Consider the following 21,553-nt stretch of genomic DNA (forward strand, 5'->3'; position numbering starts at 1 on the left):
AACGAAGGTCTCTCCACTTGCTCAGTTCTGAGAGATAAGTGTGTGTGAAAGCCGTCCTTCACCTAGCTTGTTGGGAACACAAAGTTTCTTTTCAGTTGCAAACTCCATTCCATACATATATATGGGGAGGTACTAGCTCCAACTCGGTTTGACAATGAAAATTGCAGGAACTTCAAACCGGCACTAGGAAACAGACTGAGAAAGCAGAGAAAAAGTGTTTCCTGCAACCCGTTCCCTTGGTGCTAGTTGAACGAACGTCTCTTCACTTGCTCAGTTCTGAGAGAATAGTGTGTGTGAAAGCCGTACTTCACCTAGCTTGTTGGGAACACAAAGTTTCTTTTCAGTTGCAAACTCCATTCCATACATATATATGGGGAGGTACTAGCTCCAACTCGGTTTTACAGTGAAAACTGCAGGAACTTCAAACCGGCACTAGGAAATAGTCTGAGAAAGCAGAGAAAAAGTTTCTCCTGCAACCCGTTCCCTTGGTGCTAGATGAACGAACATCTCTCCACTTGCTCAGTTCTGAGAGATAAGTGTGTGTGAAAGCCGTCCTTCACCTAGCTTGTTGGGAACACAAAGTTTCTTTTTAGTAGCAAACTCCATTCCATACATATATATGGGGAGGTACTAGCTCCAACTCGGTTTTACAGTGAAAACTGCAGGAACTTCAAACCGGCACTAGTAAACAGACTGAGAAACAGAGAAAAAGTGTCTCCTGCAACCCGTTCCCTTGGTGCTAGATGAACGAACGTCTCTCCACTTGCTCAGTTCTGAGAGATAAGTGTGTGGGAAAGCCGTCCTTCACCTAGCTTGTTGGGAACACAAAGTTTCTTTTCAGTTGCAAACTCCATTCCATACATATAAATGGGGTAGTACAAGCTCCAACTCGGTTTGACAGTGAAAACTGCAGGAACTTCAAACCGGCACTAGGAAACAGACTGAGAAACAGAGAAAAAGTGTCTCCTGCAACCCGTTCCCTTGGTGCTAGATGAACGAAGGTCTCTCCACTTGCTCAGTTCTGAGAGATAAGTGTGTGTGAAAGCCGTCCTTCACCTAGCTTGTTGGGAACACATAGTTTCTTTTCAGTTGCAAACTCCATTCCATACATATAAATCGGGAAGTACTAGCTCCAACTCGGTTTTACAGTGAAAACTGCAAGAACTTCAAACCGGCATTAGGAAACAGACTGAGAAAGCAGAGAAAAAGTGTCTCCTGCAACCCGTTCCCTTGGTGCTAGATGAACGAAGGTCTCTCCACTTGCTCAGTTCTGAGAGATAAGTGTGTGTGAAAGCCGTCCTTCACCTAGCTTGTTGGGAACACAAAGTTTCTTTTCAGTTGCAAACTCCATTCCATACATATATATGGGGAGGTACTAGCTCCAACTCGGTTTGACAATGAAAATTGCAGGAACTTCAAACCGGCACTAGGAAACAGACTGAGAAAGCAGAGAAAAAGTGTTTCCTGCAACCCGTTCCCTTGGTGCTAGATGAACGAACGACTCTTCACTTGCTCAGTTCTGAGAGAAAAGTGTGTGTGAAAGCCGTACTTCACCTAGCTTGTTGGGAACACAAAGTTTCTTTTCAGTTGCAAACTCCATTCCATACATATATATGGGGAGGTACTAGCTCCAACTCGGTTTTACAGTGAAAACTGCAGGAACTTCAAACCGGCACTAGGAAACAGTCTGAGAAAGCAGAGAAAAAGTTTCTCCTGCAACCCGTTCCCTTGGTGCTAGATGAACGAACGTCTCTCCACTTGCTCAGTTCTGAGAGATAAGTGTGTGTGAAAGCCGTCCTTCACCTAGCTTGTTGGGAACACAAAGTTTCTTTTCAGTTGCAAACTCCATTCCATACATATATATGGGAAGGTACTAGCTCCAACTCGGTTTGACAGTGAAAATTGCAGGAACTTCAAACCGGCACTAGGAAACAGACTGAGAAAGCAGAGAAAAAGTGTTTCCTGCAACCCGTTCCCTTGGTGCTAGATGAACGAACGTCTCTTCACTTGCTCAGTTCTGAGAGAATAGTGTGTGTGAAAGCCGTCCTTCACCTAGCTTTTTGGGAACAGAAAGTTTCTTTTCAGTTGCAAACTCCATTCCATACATATATATGGGGAGGTACTAGCTCCAACTCGGTTTTACAGTGAAAACTGCAGGAACTTCAAACCGGCACTAGGAAACAGACTGAGAAAGCAGAGAAAAAGTGTCTCCTGCAACCCGTTCCCTTGGTGCTAGATGAACGAACGTCTCTCCACTTGCTCAGTTCTGAGAGATAAGTGTGTGTGAAAGCCGTCCTTCACCTAGCTTGTTGGGAACACATAGTTTCTTTTCAGTTGCAAACTCAATTCCATACATATAAATCGGGAAGTACTAGCTCCAACTCGGTTTTACAGTGAAAACTGCAGGAACATCAAACCGGCACTAGGAAACAGACTGAGAAAGCAGAGAAAAAGTGTCTCCTGCAACCCGTTCCCTTGGTGCTAGATGAACGAACGTCTCTCCACTTGCTCAGTTCTGAGAGATAAGTGTGTGTGAAAGCCGTCCTTCACCTAGCTTGTTGGGAACACAAAGTTTCTTTTCAGTTGCAAACTCCATTCCATACATATAAATGGGGTAGTACAAGCTCCAACTCGGTTTGACAGTGAAAACTGCAGGAACTTCAAACCGGCACTAGGAAACAGACTGAGAAACAGAGAAAAAGTGTCTCCTGCAACCCGTTCCCTTGGTGCTAGATGAACGAAGGTCTCTCCACTTGCTCAGTTCTGAGAGATAAGTGTGTGTGAAAGCCGTCCTTCACCTAGCTTGTTGGGAACACAAAGTTTCTTTTCAGTTGCAAACTCCATTCCATACATATATATGGGGAGGTACTAGCTCCAACTCGGTTTGACAATGAAAATTGCAGGAACTTCAAACCGGCACTAGGAAACAGATTGAGAAAGCAGAGAAAAAGTGTTTCCTGCAACCCGTTCCCTTGGTGCTAGATGAACGAACTTCTCTCCACTTGCTCAGTTCTGAGAGATAAGTGTGTGTGAAAGCCATCCTTCACCTAGCTTGTTGGGAACACAAAGTTTCTTTTCAGTTGCAAACTCCATTCCATACATATATATGGGGATGTACCAGCTCCAAATCGGTTTTACAGTGAAAACTGCAAAAACTTCAAACCGGCATTAGGAAACAGACTGAGAAAGCAGAGAAAAAGTGTCTCCTGCAACCCGTTCCCTTGGTGCTAGATGAACGAAGGTCTCTCCACTTGCTCAGTTCTGAGAGATAAGTGTGTGTGAAAGCCGTCCTTCACCTAGCTTGTTGGGAACACAAAGTTTCTTTTCAGTTGCAAACTCCATTCCATACATATATATGGGGAGGTACTAGCTCCAACTCGGTTTGACAATGAAAATTGCAGGAACTTCAAACCGGCACTAGGAAACAGACTGAGAAAGCAGAGAAAAAGTGTCTCCTGCAACCCGTTCCCTTGGTGCTAGATGAACGAACGTCTCTCCACTTGCTCAGTTCTGAGAGATAAGTGTGTGTGAAAGCCGTCCTTCACCTAGCTTGTTGGGAACACAAAGTTTCTTTTCAGTTGCAAACTCCATTCCATACATATAAATGGGAGAGTACAAGCTCCAACTCGGTTTGACAGTTAAAACTGCAGGAACTTCAAACCGGCACTAGTAAACAGACTGAGAAACAGAGAAAAAGTGTCTCCTGCAACCCGTTCCCTTGGTGCTAGATGAACGAACGTCTCTCCACTTGCTCAGTTCTGAGAGATAAGTGTGTGTGAAAGCCGTCCTTCACCTAGCTTGTTGGGAACACAAAGTTTCTTTTCAGTTGCAAACTCCATTCCATACATATATATGGGGAGGTACTAGCTCCAACTCGGTTTGACAATGAAAATTGCAGGAACTTCAAACCGGCACTAGGAAACAGATTGAGAAAGCAGAGAAAAAGTGTTTCCTGCAACCCGTTCCCTTGGTGCTAGATGAACGAACTTCTCTCCACTTGCTCAGTTCTGAGAGATAAGTGTGTGTGAAAGCCATTCTTCACCTAGCTTGTTGGGAACACAAAGTTTCTTTTCAGTTGCAAACTCCATTCCATACATATATATGGGGATGTACTAGCTCCAAATCGGTTTTACAGTGAAAACTGCAAGAACTTCAAACCGGCATTAGGAAACAGACTGAGAAAGCAGAGAAAAAGTGTCTCCTGCAACCCGTTCCCTTGGTGCTAGATGAACGAAGGTCTCTCCACTTGCTCAGTTCTGAGAGATAAGTGTGTGTGAAAGCCGTCCTTCACCTAGCTTTTTGGGAACACAAAGTTTCTTTTCAGTTGCAAACTCCATTCCATACATATATATGGGGAGGTACAAGCTCCAACTCGGTTTGACAATGAAAATTGCAGGAACTTCAAACCGGCACTAGGAAACAGACTGAGAAAGCAGAGAAAAAGTGTTCCCTGCAACCCGTTCCCTTGGTGCTAGATGAACGAACGTCTCTTCACTTGCTCAGTTCTGAGAGAAAAGTGTGTGTGAAAGCCGCCCTTCACCTAGCTTTTTGGGAACACAAAGTTTCTTTTTAGTAGCAAACTCCATTCCATACATATATATGGGGAGGTACTAGCTCCAACTCGGTTTTACAGTGAAAACTGCAGGAACTTCAAACCGGCACTAGGAAACAGACTGAGAAAGCAGAGAAAAAGTGTCTCCTGCAACCCGTTCCCTTGGTGCTAGATGAACGAACGTCTCTTCACTTGCTCAGTTCTGAGAGAAAAGTGTGTGTGAAAGCCATCCTTCACCTAGCTTGTTGGGAACACAAAGTTTCTTTTCAGTTGCAAACTAAATTCCATACATATATATGGGGAGGTACTAGCTCCAACTCGGTTTTACAGTGAAAACTGCAAGAACTTCAAACCGGCATTAGGAAACAGACTGAGAAAGCAGAGAAAAAGTGTCTCCTGCAACCCGTTCCCTTGGTGCTAGATGAACGAAGGTCTCTCCACTTGCTCAGTTCTGAGAGATAAGTGTGTGTGAAAGCCGTCCTTCACCTAGCTTTTTGGGAACACAAAGTTTCTTTTCAGTTGCAAACTCCATTCCATACATATATATGGGGAGGTACAAGCTCCAACTCGGTTTGACAATGAAAATTGCAGGAACTTCAAACCGGCACTAGGAAACAGACTGAGAAAGCAGAGAAAAAGTGTTCCCTGCAACCCGTTCCCTTGGTGCTAGATGAACGAACGTCTCTTCACTTGCTCAGTTCTGAGAGAAAAGTGTGTGTGAAAGCCGCCCTTCACCTAGCTTTTTGGGAACACAAAGTTTCTTTTTAGTAGCAAACTCCATTCCATACATATATATGGGGAGGTACTAGCTCCAACTCGGTTTTACAGTGAAAACTGCAGGAACTTCAAACCGGCACTAGGAAACAGACTGAGAAAGCAGAGAAAAAGTGTCTCCTGCAACCCGTTCCCTTGGTGCTAGATGAACGAACGTCTCTTCACTTGCTCAGTTCTGAGAGAAAAGTGTGTGTGAAAGCCATCCTTCACCTAGCTTGTTGGGAACACAAAGTTTCTTTTCAGTTGCAAACTAAATTCCATACATATATATGGGGAGGTACTAGCTCCAACTCGGTTTTACAGTGAAAACTGCAGGAACTTCAAACCGGCACTAGGAAACAGACTGAGAAAGCAGAGAAAAAGTGTCTCCTGCTACCCGTTCCCTTGGTGCTAGATGAACGAACGTCTCTCCACTTGCTCAGTTCTGAGAGATAAGTGTGTGTGAAAGCCGTCCTTCACCTAGCTTGTTGGGAACACAAAGTTTCTTTTCAGTAGCAAACTCCATTCCATAAATATATATGGGGAGGTACTAGCTCCAACTCGGTTTTACAGTGAAAACTGCAGGAACTTCAAACCGGCACTAGGAAACAGACTGAGAAAAAGAGAAAAAGTGACTCCTGCAACCCGTTCCCTTGGTGCTACATGAACGAACGTCTCTTCACTTGCTCAGTTCTGAGAGATAAGTGTGTGTGAAAGCCGTCCTTCACCTAGCTTGTTGGGAACACATAGTTTCTTTTCAGTTGCAAACTCCATTCCATACATATAAATCGGGAAGTACTAGCTCCAACTCGGTTTTACAGTGAAAACTGCAGGAACATCAAACCGGCACTAGGAAACAGACTGAGAAAGCAGAGAAAAAGTGTCTCCTGCAACCCGTTCCCTTGGTGCTAGATGAACGAACGTCTCTCCACTTGCTCAGTTCTGAGAGATAAGTGTGTGTGAAAGCCGTCCTTCACCTAGCTTGTTGGGAACACAAAGTTTCTTTTCAGTTGCAAACTCCATTCCATACATATAAATGGGGTAGTACAAGCTCCAACTCGGTTTGACAGTGAAAACTGCAGGAACTTAAAACCGGCACTAGGAAACAGACTGAGAAACAGAGAAAAAGTGTCTCCTGCAACCCGTTCCCTTGGTGCTAGATGAACGAAGGTCTCTCCACTTGCTCAGTTCTGAGAGATAAGTGTGTGTGAAAGCCGTCCTTCACCTAGCTTGTTGGGAACACAAAGTTTCTTTTCAGTTGCAAACTCCATTCCATACATATATATGGGGAGGTACTAGCTCCAACTCGGTTTGACAATGAAAATTGCAGGAACTTCAAACTGGCACTAGGAAACAGATTGAGAAAGCAGAGAAAAAATGTTTCCTGCAACCCGTTCCCTTGGTGCTAGATGAACGAACTTCTCTCCACTTGCTCAGTTCTGAGAGATAAGTGTGTGTGAAAGCCATCCTTCACCTAGCTTGTTGGGAACACAAAGTTTCTTTTCAGTTGCAAACTCCATTCCATACATATATATGGGGATGTACTAGCTCCAAATCGGTTTTACAGTGAAAACTGCAAGAACTTCAAACCGGCATTAGGAAACAGACTGAGAAAGCAGAGAAAAAGTGTCTCCTGCAACCCGTTCCCTTGGTGCTAGATGAACGAAGGTCTCTCCACTTGCTCAGTTCTGAGAGATAAGTGTGTGTGAAAGCCGTCCTTCACCTAGCTTGTTGGGAACACAAAGTTTCTTTTCAGTTGCAAACTCCATTCCATACATATATATGGGGAGGTACTAGCTCCAACTCGGTTTGACAATGAAAATTGCAGGAACTTCAAACCGGCACTAGGAAACAGACTGAGAAAGCAGAGAAAAAGTGTTTCCTGCAACCCGTTCCCTTGGTGCTAGTTGAACGAACGTCTCTTCACTTGCTCAGTTCTGAGAGAATAGTGTGTGTGAAAGCCGTACTTCACCTAGCTTGTTGGGAACACAAAGTTTCTTTTCAGTTGCAAACTCCATTCCATACATATATATGGGGAGGTACTAGCTCCAACTCGGTTTTACAGTGAAAACTGCAGGAACTTCAAACCGGCACTAGGAAATAGTCTGAGAAAGCAGAGAAAAAGTTTCTCCTGCAACCCGTTCCCTTGGTGCTAGATGAACGAACATCTCTCCACTTGCTCAGTTCTGAGAGATAAGTGTGTGTGAAAGCCGTCCTTCACCTAGCTTGTTGGGAACACAAAGTTTCTTTTTAGTAGCAAACTCCATTCCATACATATATATGGGGAGGTACTAGCTCCAACTCGGTTTTACAGTGAAAACTGCAGGAACTTCAAACCGGCACTAGTAAACAGACTGAGAAACAGAGAAAAAGTGTCTCCTGCAACCCGTTCCCTTGGTGCTAGATGAACGAACGTCTCTCCACTTGCTCAGTTCTGAGAGATAAGTGTGTGGGAAAGCCGTCCTTCACCTAGCTTGTTGGGAACACAAAGTTTCTTTTCAGTTGCAAACTCCATTCCATACATATATATGGGGAGGTACTAGCTCCAACTCGGTTTGACAGTGAAAATTGCAGGAACTTCAAACCGGCACTAGGAAACAGACTGAGAAAGCAGAGAAAAAGTGTTTCCTGCAACCCGTTCCCTTGGTGCTAGATGAACGAACGTCTCTTCACTTGCTCAGTTCTGAGAGAATAGTGTGTGTGAAAGCCGTCCTTCACCTAGCTTGTTGGGAACAGAAAGTTTCTTTTCAGTTGCAAACTCCATTCCATACATATATATGGGGAGGTACTAGCTCCAACTCGGTTTGACAATGAAAATTGCAGGAACTTCAAACCAGCACTAGGAAACAGACTGAGAAAGCAGAGAAAAAGTGTTTCCTGCAACCCGTTCCCTTGGTGCTAGATGAACGAACGTCTCGCCACTTGCTCAGTTCTGAGAGATAAGTGTGTGTGAAAGCCGTCCTTCACCTAGCTTGTTGGGAACACAAAGTTTCTTTTCAGTTGCAAACTCCATTTCATACATACATATGGGGAGGTAGAAGCTCCAACTCGGTTTAACAGTGAAAACTGCAGGAACTTCAAACCGGCACTAGGAAACAGACTGAGAAAGCAGAGAAAAAGTGTCTCCTGCAACCCGTTCAATTGGTGCTAGATGAACGAACGTCTCTCCACTTGCTCAGTTCTGAGAGATAAGTGTGTGTGAAAGCCATCCTTCACCTAGCTTGTTGGGTACACAAAGTTTCTTTTCAGTAGCAAACTCCATTCCATACATATATATGGGGAGGTACTAGCTCCAAATCGGTTTTACAGTGAAAACTGCAAGAACTTCAAACCGGCACTAGGAAACAGACTGAGAAAGCAGAGAAAAAGTGTCTCCTGCAACCCGTTCCCTTGGTGCTAGATGAACGAAGGTCTCTCCACTTGCTCAGTTCTGAGAGATAAGTGTGTGTGAAAGCCGTCCTTCACCTAGCTTGTTGGGAACACAAAGTTTCTTTTCAGTTGCAATCTCCATTCCATACATATATATGGGGAGGTACTAGCTCCAACTCGGTTTGACAATGAAAATTGCAGGAACTTCAAACCGGCACTAGGAAACAGATTGAGAAAGCAGAGAAAAAGTGTTTCCTGCAACCCGTTCCCTTGGTGCTAGATGAACGAACTTCTCTCCACTTGCTCTGTTCTGAGAGATAAGTGTGTGTGAAAGCCATCCTTCACCTAGCTTGTTGGGAACACAAAGTTTCTTTTCAGTTGCAAACTCCATTCCATACATATATATGGGGATGTACTAGCTCCAAATCGGTTTTACAGTGAAAACTGCAAGAACTTCAAACCGGCATTAGGAAACAGACTGAGAAAGCAGAGAAAAAGTGTCTCCTGCAACCCGTTCCCTTGGTGCTAGATGAACGAAGGTCTCTCCACTTGCTCAGTTCTGAGAGATAAGTGTGTGTGAAAGCCGTCCTTCACCTAGCTTTTTGGGAACACAAAGTTTCTTTTCAGTTGCAAACTCCATTCCATACATATATATGGGGAGGTACTAGCTCCAACTCGGTTTGACAATGAAAATTGCAGGAACTTCAAACCGGCACTAGGAAACAGACTGAGAAAGCAGAGAAAAAGTGTTCCCTGCAACCCGTTCCCTTGGTGCTAGATGAACGAACGTCTCTTCACTTGCTCAGTTCTGAGAGAATAGTGTGTGTGAAAGCCGCCCTTCACCTAGCTTTTTGGGAACACAAAGTTTCTTTTTAGTAGCAAACTCCATTCCATACATATATATGGGGATGTACTAGCTCCAACTCGGTTTTACAGTGAAAACTGCAGGAACTTCAAACCGGCACTAGGAAACAGACTGAGAAAGCAGAGAAAAAGTGTCTCCTGCAACCCGTTCCCTTGGTGCTAGATGAACGAACGTCTCTTCACTTGCTCAGTTCTGAGAGAAAAGTGTGTGTGAAAGCCATCCTTCACCTAGCTTGTTGGGAACACAAAGTTTCTTTTCAGTTGCAAACTCCATTCCATACATATATATGGGGAGGTACTAGCTCCAACTCGGTTTTACAGTGAAAACTGCAGGAACTTCAAACCGGCACTAGGAAACAGACTGAGAAAGCAGAGAAAATGTGTCTACTGCTACCCGTTCCCTTGGTGCTAGATGAACGAACGTCTCTCCACTTGCTCAGTTCTGAGAGATAAGTGTGTGTGAAAGCCGTCCTTCACCTAGCTTGTTGGGAACACAAAGTTTCTTTTCAGTAGCAAACTCCATTCCATAAATATATATGGGGAGGTACTAGCTCCAACTCGGTTTTACAGTGAAAACTGCAGGAACTTCAAACCGGCACTAGGAAACAGACTGAGAAAAAGAGAAGAAGTGACTCCTGCAACCCGTTCCCTTGGTGCTAGATGAACGAACGTCTCTTCACTTGCTCAGTTCTGAGAGATAAGTGTGTGTGAAAGCCGTCCTTCACCTAGCTTGTTGGGAACACATAGTTTCTTTTCAGTTGCAAACTCCATTCCATACATATAAATCGGGAAGTACTAGCTCCAACTCGGTTTTACAGTGAAAACTGCAGGAACATCAAACCGGCACTAGGAAACAGACTGAGAAAGCAGAGAAAAAGTGTCTCCTGCAACCCGTTCCCTTGGTGATAGATGAACGAACGTCTCTCCACTTGCTCAGTTCTGAGAGATAAGTGTTTGTGAAAGCCGTCCTTCACCTAGCTTGTTGGGAACACAAAGTTTCTTTTCAGTTGCAAACTCCATTCCATACATATAAATGGGGTAGTACAAGCTCCAACTCGGTTTGACAGTGAAAACTGCAGGAACTTCAAACCGGCACTAGGAAACAGACTGAGAAACAGAGAAAAAGTGTCTCCTGCAACCCGTTCCCTTGGTGCTAGATGAACGAAGGTCTCTCCACTTGCTCAGTTCTGAGAGATAAGTGTGTGTGAAAGCCGTCCTTCACCTAGCTTGTTGGGAACACAAAGTTTCTTTTCAGTTGCAAACTCCATTCCATACATATATATGGGGAGGTACTAGCTCCAACTCGGTTTGACAATGAAAATTGCAGGAACTTCAAACCGGCACTAGGAAACAGATTGAGAAAGCAGAGAAAAAGTGTTTCCTGCAACCCGTTCCCTTGGTGCTAGATGAACGAACTTCTCTCCACTTGCTCAGTTCTGAGAGATAGGTGTGTGTGAAAGCCATCCTTCACCTAGCTTGTTGGGAACACAAAGTTTCTTTTCAGTTGCAAACTCCATTCCATACATATATATGGGGATGTACTAGCTCCAAATCGGTTTTACAGTGAAAACTGCAAGAACTTCAAACCGGCATTAGGAAACAGACTGAGAAAGCAGAGAAAAAGTGTCTCCTGCAACCCGTTCCCTTGGTGCTAGATGAACGAAGGTCTCTCCACTTGCTCAGTTCTGAGAGATAAGTGTGTGTGAAAGCCGTCCTTCACCTAGCTTGTTGGGAACACAAAGTTTCTTTTCAGTTGCAAACTCCATTCCATACATATATATGGGGAGGTACTAGCTCCAACTCGGTTTGACAATGAAAATTGCAGGAACTTCAAACCGGTACTAGGAAACAGACTGAGAAAGCAGAGAAAAAGTGTTTCCTGCAACCCGTTCCCTTGGTGCTAGATGAACGAACGTCTATTCACTTGCTCAGTTCTGAGAGAAAAGTGTGTGTGAAAGCCGTACTTCACCTAGCTTGTTGGGAACACAAAGTTTCTTTTCAGTTGCAAACTCCATTCCATACATATATATGGGGAGGTACTAGCTCCAACTCGGTTTTACAGTGAAAACTGCAGGAACTTCAAACCGGCACTAGGAAACAGTCTGAGAAAGCAGAGAAAAAGTTTCTCCTGCAACCCGTTCCCTTGGTGCTAGATGAACGAAATTCTCTCCACTTGCTCAGTTCTGAGAGATAAGTGTGTGTGAAAGCCGTCCTTCACCTAGCTTGTTGGGAACACAAAGTTTCTTTTCAGTTGCAAACTCCATTCCATACATATATATGGGAAGGTACTAGCTCCAACTCGGTTTGACAGTGAAAATTGCAGGAACTTCAAACCGGCACTAGGAAACAGACTGAGAAAGCAGAGAAAAAGTGTTTCCTGCAACCCGTTCCCTTGGTGCTAGATGAACGAACGTCTCTTCACTTGCTCAGTTCTGAGAGAATAGTGTGTGTGAAAGCCGTCCTTCACCTAGCTTTTTGGGAACAGAAAGTTTCTTTTCAGTTGCAAACTCCATTCCATACATATATATGGGGAGGTACTAGCTCCAACTCGGTTTTACAGTGAAAACTGCAGGAACTTCAAACCGGCACTAGGAAACAGACTGAGAAAGCAGAGAAAAAGTGTCTCCTGCAACCCGTTCCCTTGGTGCTAGATGAACGAACGTCTCTCCACTTGCTCAGTTCTGAGAGATAAGTGTGTGTGAAAGCCGTCCTTCACCTAGCTTGTTGGGAACACATAGTTTCTTTTCAGTTGCAAACTCAATTCCATACATATAAATCGGGAAGTACTAGCTCCAACTCGGTTTTACAGTGAAAACTGCAGGAACATCAAACCGGCACTAGGAAACAGACTGAGAAAGCAGAGAAAAAGTGTCTCCTGCAACCCGTTCCCTTGGTGCTAGATGAACGAAGGTCTCTCCACTTGCTCAGTTCTGAGAGATAAGTGTGTGTGAAAGCCGTCCTTCACCTAGCTTGTTGGGAACACAAAGTTTCTTTTCAGTTGCAAACTCCATTCCATACATATATATGGGGAGGTACTAGCTCCAACTCGGTTTGACAATGAAAATTGCAGGAACTTCAAACCGGCACTAGGAAACAGATTGAGAAAGCAGAGAAAAAGTGTTTCCTGCAACCCGTTCCCTTGGTGCTAGATGAACGAACTTCTCTCCACTTGCTCAGTTCTGAGAGATAAGTGTGTGTGAAAGCCATCCTTCACCTAGCTTGTTGGGAACACAAAGTTTCTTTTCAGTTGCAAACTCCATTCCATACATATATATGGGGATGTACCAGCTCCAAATCGGTTTTACAGTGAAAACTGCAAAAAGTTCAAACCGGCATTAGGAAACAGACTGAGAAAGCAGAGAAAAAGTGTCTCCTGCAACCCGTTCCCTTGGTGCTAGATGAACGAAGGTCTCTCCACTTGCTCAGTTCTGAGAGATAAGTGTGTGTGAAAGCCGTCCTTCACCTAGCTTGTTGGGAACACAAAGTTTCTTTTCAGTTGCAAACTCCATTCCATACATATATATGGGGAGGTACTAGCTCCAACTCGGTTTGACAATGAAAATTGCAGGAACTTCAAACCGGCACTAGGAAACAGACTGAGAAAGCAGAGAAAAAGTGTCTCCTGCAACCCGTTCCCTTGGTGCTAGATGAACGAACGTCTCTCCACTTGCTCAGTTCTGAGAGATAAGTGTGTGTGAAAGCCGTCCTTCACCTAGCTTGTTGGGAACACAAAGTTTCTTTTCAGTTGCAAACTCCATTCCATACATATAAATGGGAGAGTACAAGCTCCAACTCGGTTTGACAGTTAAAACTGCAGGAACTTCAAACCGGCACTAGTAAACAGACTGAGAAACAGAGAAAAAGTGTCTCCTGCAACCCGTTCCCTTGGTGCTAGATGAACGAACGTCTCTCCACTTGCTCAGTTCTGAGAGATAAGTGTGTGTGAAAGCCGTCCTTCACCTAGCTTGTTGGGAACACAAAGTTTGTTTTCAGTTGCAAACTCCATTCCATACATATATATGGGGAGGTACTAGCTCCAACTCGGTTTGACAGTGAAAATTGCAGGAACTTCAAACCGGCACTAGGAAACAGACTGAGAAAGCAGAGAAAAAGTGTTTCCTGCAACCCGTTCCCTTGGTGCTAGATGAACGAACGTCTCTTCACTTGCTCAGTTCTGAGAGAATAGTGTGTGTGAAAGCCGTCCTTCACCTAGCTTGTTGGGAACAGAAAGTTTCTTTTCAGTTGCAAACTCCATTCCATACATATATATGGGGAGGTACTAGCTCCAACTCGGTTTTACAGTGAAAACTGCAGGAACTTCAAACCGGCACTAGGAAACAGACTGAGAAAGCAGAGAAAAAGTGTCTCCTGCAACCCGTTCCCTTGGTGCTAGATGAACGAACGTCTCTCCACTTGCTCAGTTCTGAGAGATAAGTGTGTGTGAAAGCCGTCCTTCACCTAGCTTGTTGGGAACACAAAGTTTCTTTTCAGTAGCAAACTCCATTCCATACATATATATGGGGAGGTACTAGCTCCAACTCGGTTTTACAGTGAAAACTGCAGGAACTTCAAACCGGCACTAGGAAAAAGACTGAGAAAGCAGAGAAAAAGTGTCTCCTGCAACCCGTTCCCTTGGTGCTAGATGAACGAAGGTCTCTCCACTTGCTCAGTTCTGAGAGATAAGTGTGTGTGAAAGCCGTCCTTCACCTAGCTTGTTGGGAACACAAAGTTTCTTTTCAGATGCATACTCCATTCCATACATATATATGGGGAGGTACTAGCTCCAACTCGGTTTTACAGTGAAAACTGCAGGAACTTCAAACCGGCACTAGGAAACATACTGAGAAAGCAGAGAAAAAGTGTCCCCTGCAACTCGTTCCCTTGGTGCCAGATGAACTAACATCTCTCCACTTGCTCAGTTCTGAGAGAGAAGTGTGTGTGAAAGCCGTCCTTCAACTAACTTGTTGGGAACACAAAGTTTCTATTCAGTTGCAAACACCATTCCATACATATAAATGGGGAAGTACTAGCTCCAACTCGGTTTTACAGTGAAAACTGCAGGAACTTCAAACCGGCACTAGGAAACAGACTGAGAAAGCAGAGAAAAAGTGTCTCCTGCAACCCGTTCCTTGGTGCTAGATGAACGAACGTCTCTCCACTTGCTCAGTTCTGAGAGATAAGTGTGTGTGAAAGCCGTCCTTCACCTAGCTTGTTGGGAACACAAAGTTTCTTTTCAGTTGCAAACTCCATTACATACATATATATGGGGAGGTACTATCTCCAACTCGGTTTTACAGTGAAAACTGCAGGAACTTCAAACCGGCACTAGGAAACAGACTGAGAAAGCAGAGAAAAAGTGTCTCCTGCAACCCGTTCCCTTGGTGCTAGATGAACGAACGTCTCTCCACTTGCTCAGTTCTGAGAGATAAGTGTGTGTGAAAGCCGTCCTTCACCTTGCTTGTTGGGAACACAAAGTTTCTTTTCAGTTGCAAACTCCATTCCATACATATATATGGGGAGGTACTAGCTCCAAATCGGTTTTACAGTGATAACTGCAGGAACTTCAATCCGGCACTAGGAAACAGACTGAGAAAGCAGAGAAAAAGTGTCCCCTGCAACCCGATCCCTTGTTGCTAGATGAACGAACGTCTCTCCACTTTCTCAGTTCTGAGATATAAGTGTGTGTGAAAGCCTTACTTCACCTAGCTTGTTGGGAAAACAAAGTTACTTTTCAGTTGCAAACTCCATTCCATACATATATATGGGGAGGTACTAGCTCCAAATCGGTTTTACAGTGAAAACTGCAGGAACTTCAAACCGGCACTAGGAAACAGACTGAGAAAGCAGAGAAAAAGTGTCTCCTGCAACCCGTTCCCTTGGTGCTAGATGAACGAACGTCTCTCCACTTGCTCAGTTCTGAGAGATAAGTGTGTGTGAAAGCCGTCCTTCACCTAGCTTGTTGGGAACACAAAGTTTCTTTTCAGTTGCAAACTCCATTCCATACATATATATGGGGAGGTACTAGCTCCAACTCGGTTTTACAGTGAAAACTGCAGGAAATTCAAACCGGCACTAGGAAACAGACTGAGAAACAGAGAAAAAGTGTCTCCTACATCCCGTTCCCTTGGTGCTAGATGAACGAACGTCTCTCCACTTGCTCAGTTCTGAGGGATAAGTGTGTGTGAAAGCCGTCCTTCACCTAGCTTGTTGGGAACACAAAGTTTCTTTTCAGTTGCAAACTCCATTCCATACATATATAAGGGGAGGTACTAGCTCCAACTCGGTTTTACAGTGAAAACTGCAGGAACTTCAAACTGGCACTAGGAAACAGACTGAGAAAGCAGAGAAAAAGTGTCTCCTGCAACCCGTTCCCTTGGTGCTAGATGAACGAACGTCTCTCCACTTGCTCAGTTCTGAGAGATAAGTGTGTGTGAAAGCCGTCCTTCACCTAGCTTGTTGGGAACACAAAGTTTCTTTTCAGTTGCAAACTCCATTCCATACATATATATGGGGAGGTACAAGCTCCAACTCGGTTTTACAGTGAAAACTGCAGGAACTTCAAACCGGCACTAGGAAACAGACTGAGAAAGCAGAGAAAAAGTGTCTCCTGCAACCCGTTCCCTTGGTGCTAGATGAACGAACGTCTCTCCACTTGCTCAGTTCTGAGAGATAAGTGTGTGTGAAAGCCGTCCTTCACCTAGCTTGTTGGGAACACAAAGTTTCTTTTCAGTTGCAAACTCCATTCCATACATATATAAGGGGAGGTACTAGCTCCAACTCGGTTTTACAGTGAAAACTGCAGGAACTTCAAACTGGCACTAGGAAACAGACTGAGAAAGCAGAGAAAAAGTGTCTCCTGCAACCCGTTCCCTTGGTGCTAGATGAACGAACGTCTCTCCACTTGCTCAATTCTGAGAGATAAGTGTGTGTGAAAGCCGTCCTTCACCTAGCTTGTTGGGAACACAAAGTTTCTTTTCAGTTGCAAACTCCATTCCATACATATATATGGGGAGGTACTAGCTCCAAATCGGTTTTACAGTGAAAACTGCAGGAACTTCAAAACGGCACTAGGAAACAGACTGAGAAAGCAGAGAAAAAGTGTCTCCTGCAACCCGTTCCCTTGGTGCTAGATGAACGAACGTCTCTCCACTTGCTCAGTTCTGAGAGATAAGTGTGTGTGAAAGCCGTCCTACACCTAGCTTGTTGGGAACACAAAGTGTCTTTTCAGTTGCAAACTCCATTCCATACATATATATGGGGAGGTACTAGCTCCAACTCGGTTTTACAGTGAAAACTGCAGGAACTTCAAACCGGCACTAGGAAACAGACTGAGAAACAGAGAAAAAGTGTCTCCTGCAACCCGTTCCCTTGGTGCTAGATGAACTAACGTCTCTCCACTTGCTCAGTTCTGAGAGATAAGTGTGTGTGAAAGCCGTCCTTCACCTAGCTTGTTGGGAACACAAAGTTTCTTTTCAGTTGCAAACTCCATTCCATACATATATATGGGGAGGTACTAGCTCCAACTCGGTTTTACAGTGAAAACTGCAGGAACTTCAAACCGGCACTAGGAAACAGACTGAGAAAGCAGAGAAAAAGTGTCTCCTGCAACCCGTTCCCTTGGTGCTAGATGAACGAACGTCTCTCCACTTGCTCAGTTCTGAGAGATAAGTGTGTGTGAAAGCCGTCCTTCACCTAGCTTGTTGGGAACACAAAGTGTCTTTTCAGTTGCAAACTCCATTCCATACATATGTATGGCGCGGTACTAGCTCCAACTCGGTTTTACAGTGAAAACTGCAGGAACTTGAAACCGGCACTAGGAAACAGATTGAGAAACAGAGAAAAAGTGTCTCCTGCAACCCGTTCCCTTGGTGCTAGATGAACGAACGTCTCTCCACTTGCTCAGTTCTGAGAGATAAGTGTGTGTGAAAGCCGTCCTTCACCTAGGTTGTAGGGAACACAAAGTGTCTTTTAAGTTGCAAACTCCATTCCATACATATATATGGGGAGGTACTAGCTCCAAATCGGTTTTACAGTGAAAACTGCAGGAACTTCAATCCGGCACTAGGAAACAGACTGAGAAAGCAGAGAAAAAGTGTCTCCTGCAACCCGTTCCCTTTGTGCTAGATGAACGAACGTCTCTCCACTTGCTCAGTTCTGAGAGATAAGTGTGTGTGAAAGCCGTCCATCACCTAGCTTGTTGGGAACACAAAGTTTCTTTTCAGTTGCAAACTCCATTCCATACATATATATGGGGAGGTACTAGCTCCAAATCGGTTTTACAGTGAAAACTGCAGGAACTTCAAACCGGCACTAGGAAACAGACTGAGAAAGCAGAGAAAAAGTGTCTCCGGCAACCCGTTCCCTTGGTGCTAGATGAACGAACGTCTCTCCACTTGCTCAGTTCTGAGAGATAAGTGTGTGTGAAAGCCGTCCTTCGCCTAGCTTGTTGGGAACACAAAGTTTATTTTCAGTTGCAAACTCCATTCCATACATATATATGGGGAGGTACTAGCTCCAAATCGGTTTTACAGTGAAAACTGCAGGAACTTCAATCCGGCACTAGGAAACAGCCTGAGAAAGCAGAGAAAAAGTGTCCCCTGCAACCCGATCCCTTGGTGCTAGATGAACGAACGTCTCTCCACTTGCTCAGTTCTGAGAGATAAGTGTGTGTGAAAGCCGTCCTTCACCTAGCTTGTTGGGAACACAAAGTTTCTTTTCAGTTGCAAACTCCATTCCATACATATATATGGGGAGGTACTAGCTCCAACTCGGTTTTACAGTGAAAACTGCAGGAACTTCAAACCGGCACTAGGAAACAGACTGAGAAACAGAGAAAAAGTGTCTCCTGCAACCCGTTCCCTTGGTGCTAGATGAACGAACGTCTCTCAACTTGCTCAGTTCTGAGAGATAAGTGTGTGTGAAAGCCGTCCTTCACATAGCTTGTTGGGAACACAAAGTTTCTTTTCCGTTGCAAACTCCATTCCATACATATAAATGGGTAAGTACTAGCTCCAAACCGGTTTTACAGTGAAAACTGCAGGAACTTCAAACCGGCACTAGGAAACAGACTGAGAAAGCAGAGAAAAAGTGTCTCCTGCAACCCGTTCCCTTGGTGCTAGATGAACGAACGTCTCTCCACTTGCTCAGTTTTGAGAGATAAGTGTCTGTGAAAGCCGTCCTTCACCTAGCTTGTTGGGAACACAAAGTTTCTTTTCAGTTGCAAAACCCATTCCATACATATATATGGGGAGGTACTAGCTCCAACACGGTTTTACAGTGAAAACTGCAGGAACTTCAAACCGGCACTAGGAAACAGACTGAGAAAGCCGAGAAAAAGTGTCTCCTGCAACCCGTTCCCTTGGTGCTAGATGAACGAACGTCTCTCCACTTGCTCAGTTCTGAGAGATAAGTGTGTGTGAAAGCCGTCCTTCACCTAGCTTGTTGGGAACACAAAGTTTCTTTTCAGTTGCTAACACCATTCCATACATATAAATGGGGAAGTACTAACTCCATCTCGGTTTTACAGTGAAAACTGCAGGAACTTCAAACCGGCACTAGGAAACAGACTGGGAAAGCAGAGAAAAAGTGTCTTCTGCAACCCGTTCCCTTGGTGATAGATGAACGAACGTCTCTCCACTTGCTCAGTTCTGAGAGATAAGTGTGTGTGAAAGCCGTCCTTCACCTAGCTTGTTGGGAACACAAAGTTTCTTTTCAGTTGCAAACTCCATTCCATACATATATATGGGGAGGTACTAGCTCCAACTCGGTTTTACAGTGAAAACTGCAGGAACTTCAAACCGGCACTAGGAAACAGACTGAGAAACAGAGAAAAAGTGTCTCCTGCAACCCGTTCCATTGGTGCTAGATGAACGAACGTCTCTCCACTTGCTCAGTTTTGAGAGATAAGTGTCTGTGAAAGCCGTCCTTCACCTAGCTTGTTGGGAACACAAAGTTTCTTTTCAGTTGCAAAACCCATTCCATACATATATATGGGGAGGTACTAGCTCCAAATCGGTTTTACAGTGAAAACTGCAGGAACTTCAAACCGGCACTAGGAAACAGACTGAGAAAGCAGAGAAAAAGTGTCTCCTGCAACCCGTTCCCTTGGTGCTAGATGAACGAACGTCTCTCCACTTGCTCAGTTCTGAGAGATAAGTGTGTGTGAAAGCCGTCCTTCACCTAGCTTGTTGGGAACACAAAGTTTCTTTTCAGTTGCTAACACCATTCCTTACATATAAATGGGGAAGTACTAACTCCATCTCGGTTTTACAGTGAAAACTGCAGGAACTTCAAACCGGCACTAGGAAACAGACTGGGAAAGCAGAGAAAAAGTGTCTTCTGCAACCCGTTCCCTTGGTGCTAGATGAACGAACGTCTCTCCACTTGCTCAGTTCTGAGAGATAAGTGTGTGTGAAAGCCGTCCTTCACCTAGCTTGTTGGGAACACAAAGTTTCTTTTCAGTTGCAAACTCCATTCCATACATATATATGGGGAGGTACTAGCTCCAACTCGGTTTTACAGTGAAAACTGCAGGAACATCAAACCGGCACTAGGAAACAGACTGAGAAAGCAGAGAAAATGTGTCTCCTGCAATCCGTTCCCTTGGTGCTAGTTGAACGAACGTCTCTCCACTTGCTCAGTTCTGAGAGATAAGTGTGTGTGAAAGCCGTCCTACACCTAGCTTGTTGGGAACACAAAGTGTCTTTTCAGTTGCAAACTCCATTCCATACATATATATGGGGAGGTACTAGCTCCAACTCTGTTTTACAGTGAAAACTGCAGGAACTTCAAACCGGCACTAGGAAACAGACTGAGAAACAGAGAAAAAGTGTCTCCTGCAACCCGTTGCCTTGGTGCTAGATGAACGAACGTCTCTCCACTTGCTCAGTTCTGAGAGATAAGTGTGTGTGAAAGCCGTCCTTCACCTAGCTTGTTGGGAACACAAAGTTTCTTTTCAGTTGCAAACTCCATTCCATACATATATATGGGGAGGTACTAGCTCCAACTCGGTTTTACAGTGAAAACTGCAGGAACTTCAAACCGGCACTAGGAAACAGAATGAGAAAGCAGAGAAAAAGTGTCTCCTGCAACCCGTTCCCTTGGTGCTAGATGAACGAACGTCTCTCCACTTGCTCAGTTCTGAGAGATAAGTGTGTGTGAAAGCCGTCCTTCACCTAGCTTGTTGGGAACACAAAGTGTCTTTTCAGTTGCAAACTCCATTCCATACATATGTATGGCGCGGTACTAGCTCCAACTCGGTTTCACAGTGAAAACTGCAGGAACTTGAAACCGGCACTAGGAAACAGACTGAGAAACAGAGAAAAAGTGTCTCCTGCAACCCGTTCCCTTGGTGCTAGATGAACGAACGTCTCTCCACTTGCTCAGTTCTGAGAGATAAGTGTGTGTGAAAGCCGTCCTTCACCTAGCTTGTTGGGAACACAAAGTTTCTTTTCAGTTGCAAACTCCATTCCATACATATATATGGGGAGGTACTAGCTCCAAATCGGTTTTACAGTGAAAACTGCAGGAACTTCAAACCGGCACTAGGAAACAGACTGAGAAAGCAGAGAAAAAGTGTCTCCTGCAACCCGTTCCCTTGCTGCTAGATGAACGAACGTCTCTCCACTTGCTCAGTTCTGAGAGATAAGTGTGTGTGAAAGCCGTCCTTCACCTAGGTTGTTGGGAACACAAAGTGTCTTTTAAGTTGCAAACTCCATTCCATACATATATATGGGGAGGTACTAGCTCCAACTCGGTTTTACAGTGAAAACTGCAGGAACTTCAATCCGGCACTAGGAAACAGACTGAGAAAACAGAGAAAAAGTGTCCCCTGCAACCCGATCCATTTGTGCTAGATGAACGAACGTCTCTCCACTTGCTCAGTTCTGAGAGATAAGTGTGTGTGAAAGCCGTCCTTCACCTAGCTTGTTGGGAACACAAAGTTTCTTTTCAGTTGCAAACTCCATTCCATACATATAAATGGGGAAATACTAGCTCCAACTCGGTTTTACCGTG

The sequence above is a fragment of the Camelus dromedarius genome, unplaced genomic scaffold (assembly GCF_036321535.1).
Source record: "Camelus dromedarius isolate mCamDro1 unplaced genomic scaffold, mCamDro1.pat HAP1_SCAFFOLD_36, whole genome shotgun sequence".
NCBI classification, from domain to species: domain Eukaryota; kingdom Metazoa; phylum Chordata; class Mammalia; order Artiodactyla; family Camelidae; genus Camelus; species Camelus dromedarius.